The sequence below is a fragment of the Citrus clementina genome, unplaced genomic scaffold (assembly GCF_000493195.1).
Source record: "Citrus clementina cultivar Clemenules unplaced genomic scaffold, Citrus_clementina_v1.0 scaffold_3, whole genome shotgun sequence".
NCBI classification, from domain to species: domain Eukaryota; kingdom Viridiplantae; phylum Streptophyta; class Magnoliopsida; order Sapindales; family Rutaceae; genus Citrus; species Citrus x clementina.
The window spans coordinates 17436700-17445890 of record NW_006262339.1 but is presented as its reverse complement, the minus strand read 5'-3'; positions in this window follow the sequence as shown (position 1 = coordinate 17445890).

Genomic DNA, 9191 nt, shown 5'->3' with positions numbered 1-9191 from the left:
GCTTCAACATGCACGATTGTAAGCCAATTTCTACTATACTTTATGTTAATTTTAAATTATCCTCAAGTATGTGTCCTAGCAATGAAGTAGAGAGGAAGGAGATGTCTCGAGTACTGTATGCATCAGCAGTGAGAAGTTTAATATTCGCTATGATTGTATAAGACCAGACATTGCACAAGCAGTGGGAGCAGTCAGTCGATACATGACGAATCCTGGTGGAGAACATTGGAGAGCTGTGAAGAGGATCCTGAGATATATCAGAGGAACCTCAAATATTGCATTATGTTATGGAGGATCAGAATTTACTGTCAGGGGCTACGTGGATTCAGATTTTACAGAAGACCTTGATAAAAAGAAATCCACTACTGTCTATGTGTTTACACTTGCGAGAGCAGCTATAAGCTGGGTTTCAAAATTGCAGACTGTTGTGGCTTTATCTACAACAGAAGCAGAATACATGGCAGCTACACAAGCTTGCAAGGAAGCTATTTGGATACAAAGGTTATTGGAGGAGCTCGGGCACAAACAAGAGAAAATTTCTGTGTTTTGTGATAGTCAGAGTGCCTTGCACATTGCAAGGCATCCAACCTTTCATTCCAGAACAAAGCATATAGGAGTTCAGTACTATTTCGTTCGAGAAGTAGTGGAAGACGTAAATGTGGATTTGCAGAAAATCCATACGAAAGAGAACCTAACAGATATTATAACTATGCCAATTAATATTGACAAGTTTGTATAGAGTAGATCCTCTTGTGGCCTGGTAAAAACGTAAGCAATAAGACAATGGCGAAGCATAAAGGATGGTGTGGAGATTGATTGATTCTCAATTAAATCTCCAAGTGGGAGAATGTCAAAATTAGTGGCTACAGCATCTAGAAGCCGCATCTAGAAAAGTTGAAGCAGCAAAGTTTGAAGCAAAATTGGTGGCACACGGCTTTGATGTTGAAGATGCCGAAATTTTGGAAAGAAGAGATAGTGCCGCCAAGGAAGAAGAAAGAAGAAAGAAGAAGAATAAAGAAACTTTCAAATTCAAAGGCGGTTGAAAGAAAAATAATAATAAAATATTTAAATAAATAGAAAATGAAGAGGGAATGAAGCCTATAAATAGAGGCTTCATTCCGCTCTTCAATCAATCCGTTCTTGAGTTCTTTTTTGCTATTGTGAGAAAGAAAAATTAAGAGTTGTGTGAGAGATTAAGAGTTTTAATATTCTTGTGTAATTAGTGTGTGAGAGATTAGGTGTATTGGGGTTTTGGGTAGTGAGTCAAATTATTAAAATACTTGTAATCCTCATATCATTAGTGAAATATTTTCTTTATGTTTTCGCCCGTGGACGTAGGATACAAGCCGAACCACGTAATTTTCTGGTGTCCTCTTTTGTGCTTGTTCTTTATTTTCTTCCAATTTGATTTTAGTTGTGGCCCTACTTCATCCACTAAGTTCCTAACAAGGGAGGCATTTATTTGTCCACTAAAACTAGTCCTCTACGCTTAATTTTGCAGGAAATAGATAAATTTGGAAATGTAAATGAGAAATCAGTGGATGAATTTGATAAAGAGGGAAAGATTCGGAGGATCTCTACGCATGTATCTATTGACCTACAATAAATAAATAAATAAATTATATTTTAAATATTTAAATATTTAAATATAAAAGTATACAAGTTAAAATTTAAAAAATGTTACACCTAATCCTAATTTCCTAAACCTAAACGCGACCTGCTGCAGCTACTCTCATCAAGTAACCAAATTGCAAATCTCCTTCGCCAAATAAACTCCACCTGCAAAGCAACGAGATTGAAGTACTCAAGTAGCCATACATTCCTTTCTTAAATCTTGGTTCCTGTTTTAAAAAACCACTAATGCTCTCTTCACCACTTCCACTAGCAACGGGCATGGTGGGAGTTTGATAATTTATTTTTTTTTCTGGTTCATATTGGCAAACCCACAAAATAATAATAATTCAGCAAGGGTCACAAGAACATACCTCAAAGGAGTTTCTTGAGAATCACCTGCAGCAGCAAAAACTCAATTTTAGGTTGTGTTTTCTTGCTGGAGTGAGAGTGGAGAGTTGGGAGTGTGGATTCTTCTCACTCTAGCGTTCACTTACTCGTTTAAGGAGAGGAATGGAAGTCTAACTCCATAGGTTCTACTCATGTTTGGGGTGAGAAGTGGGAATGGTGGTAGATTACTTCGGACACTACAAAATAAAAATTACATTCAAGTAATATAAACAAGTGAACAAATATTTTTTTTTTAATTTCTAAAATGAACAAAGATTATTTATATAAGTTAACGTTGGTATCTTTAGATTTCAAGTGATTATTTTGGCATCATTAATATCACAAGACAATATATTTCAAGAAAAAAAACTATTTTTTCGTTTAATAATTGGTTACTAAACTCAACTTTCAGCTAACAATATACATTAAGCTAACAAGCAAATTAATTGATCAGAGATTCAAATTTCAGCTCAAATAGATTATGAAAAGTTTAAACATGTATCTTTTTAGATCAAATTATGAAAGGCTCAAACCCCACGAAAAATATAGGTCCAATAAAATTATTTTACATAAATTAACTCAAACCTATTATCTATAAGAACGGCCAAGATAATTACAATTCTAACTCAAGTGTCTAAATGCAAGATACGACAAAAAGCCAAAAGCGTGATTCATTAAAGAAAGACCTAGGTCTTAAAGAATGACCTTTGTTTATTCTTTACAAAGAATAACCTAGGTTCATTCTTATAAAAAATGACCTAGGTCCAATCCTTACAAAGAATGACCTAGATCTGATCCTTACAAAGAATGATCTAAGTCTATTCCTTACAAAGAATGACTAAGGAACTTAAAAAATATTTCTAAGTAAAACGCCCAAATGACGAGTGTTCGACAAAGTGCCAAAGGCATGATTTAACAAAGAACGACCTAGGTCCATTCTTTACAAAGAACGACTTAGATCCATTCCTCACAAAGAATGACCTAGGCACTTAGAAAATATTTTTTAATAATACGCCTAAAGGGAAAGTCTTTGATAAAGTACCAAAGGCATGATTCAACAAAGAATGACTTACGTCAATTCTTTACAAAGAACGACCTAGGTCCATTCACCACAAAGAATGACCTAGACACTTCGAAAATATTTCTAAGAGCACATGAGCTACTTGGAGTGTGCCTATCGACAAATATACATTCTACGGAATAGGTCTACGGGCAAATACACATTCTACAGAATGGGCCTATGGGCAAATACACATTCTACATAATGCCCTATGAACAAATATACATTCTATGAAATGCGCCTAAGGGCAAATCTATGCATTTCACGGAATGTGCCAACAGACCAATAAATATTCCATGGAATGAGCCCATTGACTAACAAACATTCTGTGAAATGCACTTATGGGAAAAATGTTGCAAAATCAATCATCTTTGTGAGGAACCAATATAAGTGCTGAATTTAAGCTAAAGTGCATTAAAGGTTAATGGCCTAAAAACATGACAAATGTCCAAAGATTACTTGTCATGAGCAAGTTGTTGAGTGTTAGAAAATGTATATTTATAAAGGAGAAAATCATCATTTTACATTTCAAGTCTTACTAATACTTCTACTTTTATATATTTTAGTCTTTTGTAATTTAATTATGTGTGTTTTATTTTAATTAAGTATTTTATATATTTTAGGGGCATCATGGTCATTTTACAATGAACGAGAGTTCAAACAGCAAAACGGACATCACTTTTAAACTCATGACAGTCGAAAACCATAGGAGGAGTATAAAAGGAAAAATGACACTGTTCACATGTACGGTACTATCCATGTTATTGTTCATAACACTGTTCACACATACGGATCGATGATGTTGCATTGACCGATGATGTGGCATTGACTGATGAGGTGTCACGATCCTGTTGGGCTAAAATTATTATGTACTGTTGATCGGTGACGTGGCACCATGTTAGTGAACCAACAATCGCGCGTACGGTACATGTATATACACAAGATTATTTTCAACCTAACCGCATCATTGTTCAAACTGCGTACTGTTGACTGATGACGTGGCGCAATCCTAAGCGTCCGAATTATTTTTAATTCGATGGCCATGATTTACTCAATGTATCTATAAAAAGGGGGCTTTCTCCCCTAATTTGGCATCCCTGAATTCATTTTTGAGTTTAAATTTATGTAATTCCTTCTCCATCTTGTATTTTCTACGTATTTTAGTAAATTCCCATTTTGCCCCTAGTTCAATTATGAGTAACTAATTTTCTTTCAAGCTTGGGTTGAAGGTGAAGTCTCAACATATTCCATGGGCTTTATTTGGTAAATTTACTTTCTCTTCCCCTCTAATTTTTGTGGATGTTTTGACTTTTCGTCGACAAATAATAATAATCTTGTCTAGATACCGCCCTGGTTTCACCAGCTCCCTAGTACAAGGTTATTATTATTTGATACGATAAGCCCTTAGCACCATATTGATTAGAGTGTGGTTCATGAGAAGTGGAAATCCCCCTCATGATTCAATTGGCATTAATAAGGAATATTTAGCCCATGGTGCATGTTGATGCAGATTCAGATACCCAAGCGCTTCAATTATAATAGTTTCCACTTTAATTTAATTCCGTCATTCCAATTTAAATTCTAAGATAGTATAAATCACTTTCACCATAAATCCAACTACTCATTTAGAAAAATTAATTCTACACACAATTAAAATCCACCTCCTCGTGGGATCGATACTCATCACCATTGATCTATTCTACAATAGATTCGTGCACTTCAAATTTCTGTAATTCCTTCTCCATCTTGTATTTTATACGTATTTTAGTAAATTCTCATTTTGCCCCTAGTTTAATTATGAGTAGCTAATTTTCTTTCAAGCTTGGGTTGAAGGTGAAGTCTCCACATGTACCATGGGCTTTATTTGGTAAATTTACTTTCTCTTCCCCTCTAATGTTTGTGGATGTTTTGACTTTTCGTCGACAAATAATAATAATCTTGTTTAGATACCGCCCTGGTTTCACCGACTCCCTAGTACAAGGTTATTATTATTTGACACGATAAGCCCTTAGCACCATATTGATTAGAGTGTGGTTCATGAGGTGTGGATTCCCCCCTCATGATTTAATTGGTACTAATAACGAATATTTAGCCCATGGTGTATGTTGATGCGGATCCAGATACCCAAGCGCTTCAATTATAATAGTTTCCACTTTAATTTAATTCCGTCATTCCAATTTAAATTCTAAGATAGTCTCAATCACTTTCACTACAAATCCAACCACCCATTTAGAAAAACTAATTCTACACAATTAAAATCCACCTCCTCGTGGGATTGAAACTCGTCACCATTGATCTATTCTACAATAGATTCGTGCACTTGCGAGTTCAATAAAATTTACACAACAAGTTTTTGGCGCCGTTGCTGTTGAGGTAAGTTATTTTAATTTGTAGAATTAATTTTTGTAAATATTTTCTTGTAATCTTTTTTCTTATTTAAAAAAAAATAAATCTGCATTTAGAGGTAAGAATTTCTTTTCTTTTTCTCTTCTTTAAAATTCTGTAATTTAATTTTCAAGTTATTTTTCTTTGTAATTTTTCGTTTATCTTATTAATTTATTTTAATTTTAGTTAATTTGTTTCACATATTTTTTTTAGTGTGTTTTTATAGTAAGGTTGTAACAGCGTGATAAGGTTAGTACCGTAATTCCTCATTCTTCTTTTATTTTTATTTGTTTTGTTCCCATTTATTTTTGTGTTCTTTGTATGCATGGTCAAATGTTATTATTACCTAATCTTGAGCTCATAGACCTTGAACTTGAAATAACACTTCGCACTCACAAACACGTTGGAATTAAAGATAAAAGTGAAATGGATTTGCAACAACAACAAGCACCACAAGAGAGACCATTTAAGGACTACTTCAGTCCCTTAGCTAATTTGAGCACATCTTGCATAAGATACCAAAATGTAGTTGCTAGGAGTTTTGAACTAAAACCTAGTATGCTAAATTGTCTCCCAACATTCTATGGCCTAGAAAATGAGGACCTATATAATCATTTGAATGATTTTCATGCTGTTTTTCAAACATTTAAATATGAGAATTTTTCAGACGATGATGTTAAACTCAGATTATTCCCATTTTCTTTAAAAGATAGAGCTCGTTCATGGCTCAATACATTGCCTGCTACTAGCATTACATCATGGGAACGAATGGTAACAAAATTTTTGAATAAATATTTCCTAGTGTATAAAAGCAATGCTATTCGCAGGAAAATCTCAGAGTTTACCCAGAGAGAAGACGAGTAGTTTTTCGAAATATGGGAGCGATTCAATGGGATACTTTTGAAGTGTCCACATCAAGGGTACGAGAAATGGCATCAATGCCAATACGTTTTGGAGGGATTATTGCCGAATGTGCAAGAATGGTTAATGGTAATAAGTGGAGGAGAGCTAATGTCAAAAACTGCATAAGAGATTTGGGAATTCTTCCAGCGACAAGCGGATAATTCCCAACAACGGAGTCGATCACTCAAGAATACTAAAAGAATTAAGGGAGTAAATGAGGTTCACATTGGCGAGTCAAGTTCGGGAATTAAAGAAGTTAAAGAGATAATTGAAGGTCTTTCCCGACAAATCGTTAACGACTGCTAAATCATCAGAACCACATGACCATGACTTATACTCAAGTCAAGCCAATGCCATAGGTGTAATGAGAAAACCATCTAATTACAACCCATATTCCAACACATATAACCCTGGATGGAGAGACCACCCCAATTTTTCATGGTCTTAAGGATTCCAATAGAATGGACCAACAGCTCTCGTTCCACTTATGCAACCAATTCCTTAAGTTCCTCAAGCCTCTTAGCCACCATTTAGACCATACAATCAGAACCAGAACTACTCTCAACCCAGACCATGGGAGGATGCATTCCAGAATTTCAGGAATGTTACTCACTCCACGATCGAGCAACAAAACTGCACCATTGATGAACTATGAAATGAAATAAAAGCAGGCTTTAACTTACAAGCCCAATCAGTTTCAAGCTTAGAGAAGATGGTGGGACAACTTGCTTCGTCAGTTCAGACCTTGGCAATGACTGTTGCGAAAGGCAAGTTTCCAAGTCAACCAGTGCCTAATCCTAAAGGAGTGCATAAAGTAAGTACTAGTTCACCACAGCAGCATGGAGAGGTCAAAGCCGTCATGACCTTGCGAAAAGGGAAAGAAGTCGACAACAAAGTGGAGATGCCGGTGACAAAAATAAATCAAATTGTACCTGTAAATGCTGGGGAATCATCATCGGAGGAGAAAGAAGAAACTAACCCATGAGAATACGTTCCTAAACCTCCATTTCCTCAGAGGTTAGCTAAAGGAAAGAAAGGAAAATCCACAGGTGAGATTCTTGAAATCTTCAAACAGGTAAGTGTTAACATCCCTTTGCTGATGCTATAAAGCAAGTGCCATCTTACGCGAAGTTTCTTAAAGACATTTGTGCTAAAAAGAGAAACATTCATGTTTAAAAGAAAGCCTTTTTAACAGAAAACGTTAGTTCTATGTTCCAACACAAAATTCCTCTAAAATGCAAAGACCCAAGCTCCCGCACTATCTCATATAGTATAGGGAACCACACAATTGAGAATGCTTTGTTGGATTTAGGAGCTAGTGTAAATCTGTTGCCTTACTCTATATTCGTGAAACTTGGACTGAGAGAATTACACCCAACTCCACTGGTGTTACAGCTTGCAGATTGATCCACGAAAATACCTCGTAGTATTGTAGAGGACATGCTTATCCAGGTAGACAAGTTTTATTTTCCTGTTGATTTCATTGTAATTGACACTAAACCAATCCAGGATTCAAGGAAGCACATCCCTATTAGGATGGACCATAGCAGCCATAAAAGGTATAACCTAGTAGACTACATGCATTACATTCACCTTGATGAAAATGCTAAACTTACTAGGGAAATGCAACGTTGGTTAAATCCTAACATGAAAGAAGTTGTTAGAACTGAAGTCCTTAAGCTATTAGATGCATGTATCATTTACCCTATTTCTAATAGTTCATGGGCCAGTCCTGTACAAGTTGTCCCTAAAACGTCAGGAGTCATAGTAGTTACTAATGTTGATAATGAATTGATACCCACTAGAGTGACTACAAGATGATGTGTATGCATTGATTATAAAAAGTTGAATTCTGTCACACGTAAAGACCATTTTCCTTTACCATTTATCGATCAAATGCTTGATAGATTAGTAGGCCATGAATTTTATTGCTTTCTAGATGGCTACTCAAGATATAATCAGATTCTCATAGCACCAAAAGATCAAAAGAAGACTACTTTCACTTGCCCTTTTGGCACTTTTGCATATATGAGAATGCCATTTGGATTATGTAATGCACTTGCTACATTTCAACAATGCATGTTAAGTATTTTTTCTAATATGATTGAACGATTTCTTAAAGTTTTTATGAATGATTTTTCTATTTTCGGTGACTTATTTGATCAATGTTTACATTATCTAACACTAGTTCTGTAGAGATGTATCGAGAAGATCTTAGTCTTAAATTGGGAGAAGTGTCATTTTATAGTAAACAAGGTATTGTTCTCGGTCATATCATTTCGAACAAAGGTATTGAGGTTAATAAAGCCAAGGTGGATCTCATTTCCAAGCTTCCTCCACCTAAAACAGTAAGAGAAGTAAGATCTTTCCTTGGGCATGCTGGTTTTTATAGACGTTTCATTAAAGATTTTAGCAAAGTTTCTAGACCCTTATGCAATTTACTTGCTAAGGATGTACCTTTTGTCTTCGATGATTCATTTCTTGTGGCATTTGAAAAATTAAAGCAATTATTGACATCATCACCCATCATTCAACCTCTAAACTGGAGCTTACCATTCGAGCTCATGTGTGATGCATCTGATTATGCAGTATGAGCAGTATTAGGACAAAGAGTTGATCGAATTCCCCATGTTATTTACTATGCTAGTATGACATTGAATGATGCACAGTTGAACTATTCAACTATTGAAAAAAAAATGCTAGCAGTAGTGTTTGCATTAGAGAAATTTCGAACTTATCTCATTGGTTGTAAAATAATTGTGTTCATTGATCATGCTGCTCTTAAATATCTTTTCACAAAGAAAGATGCAAAAGCTAGACTAATTCATTGGGTGTTACTTTT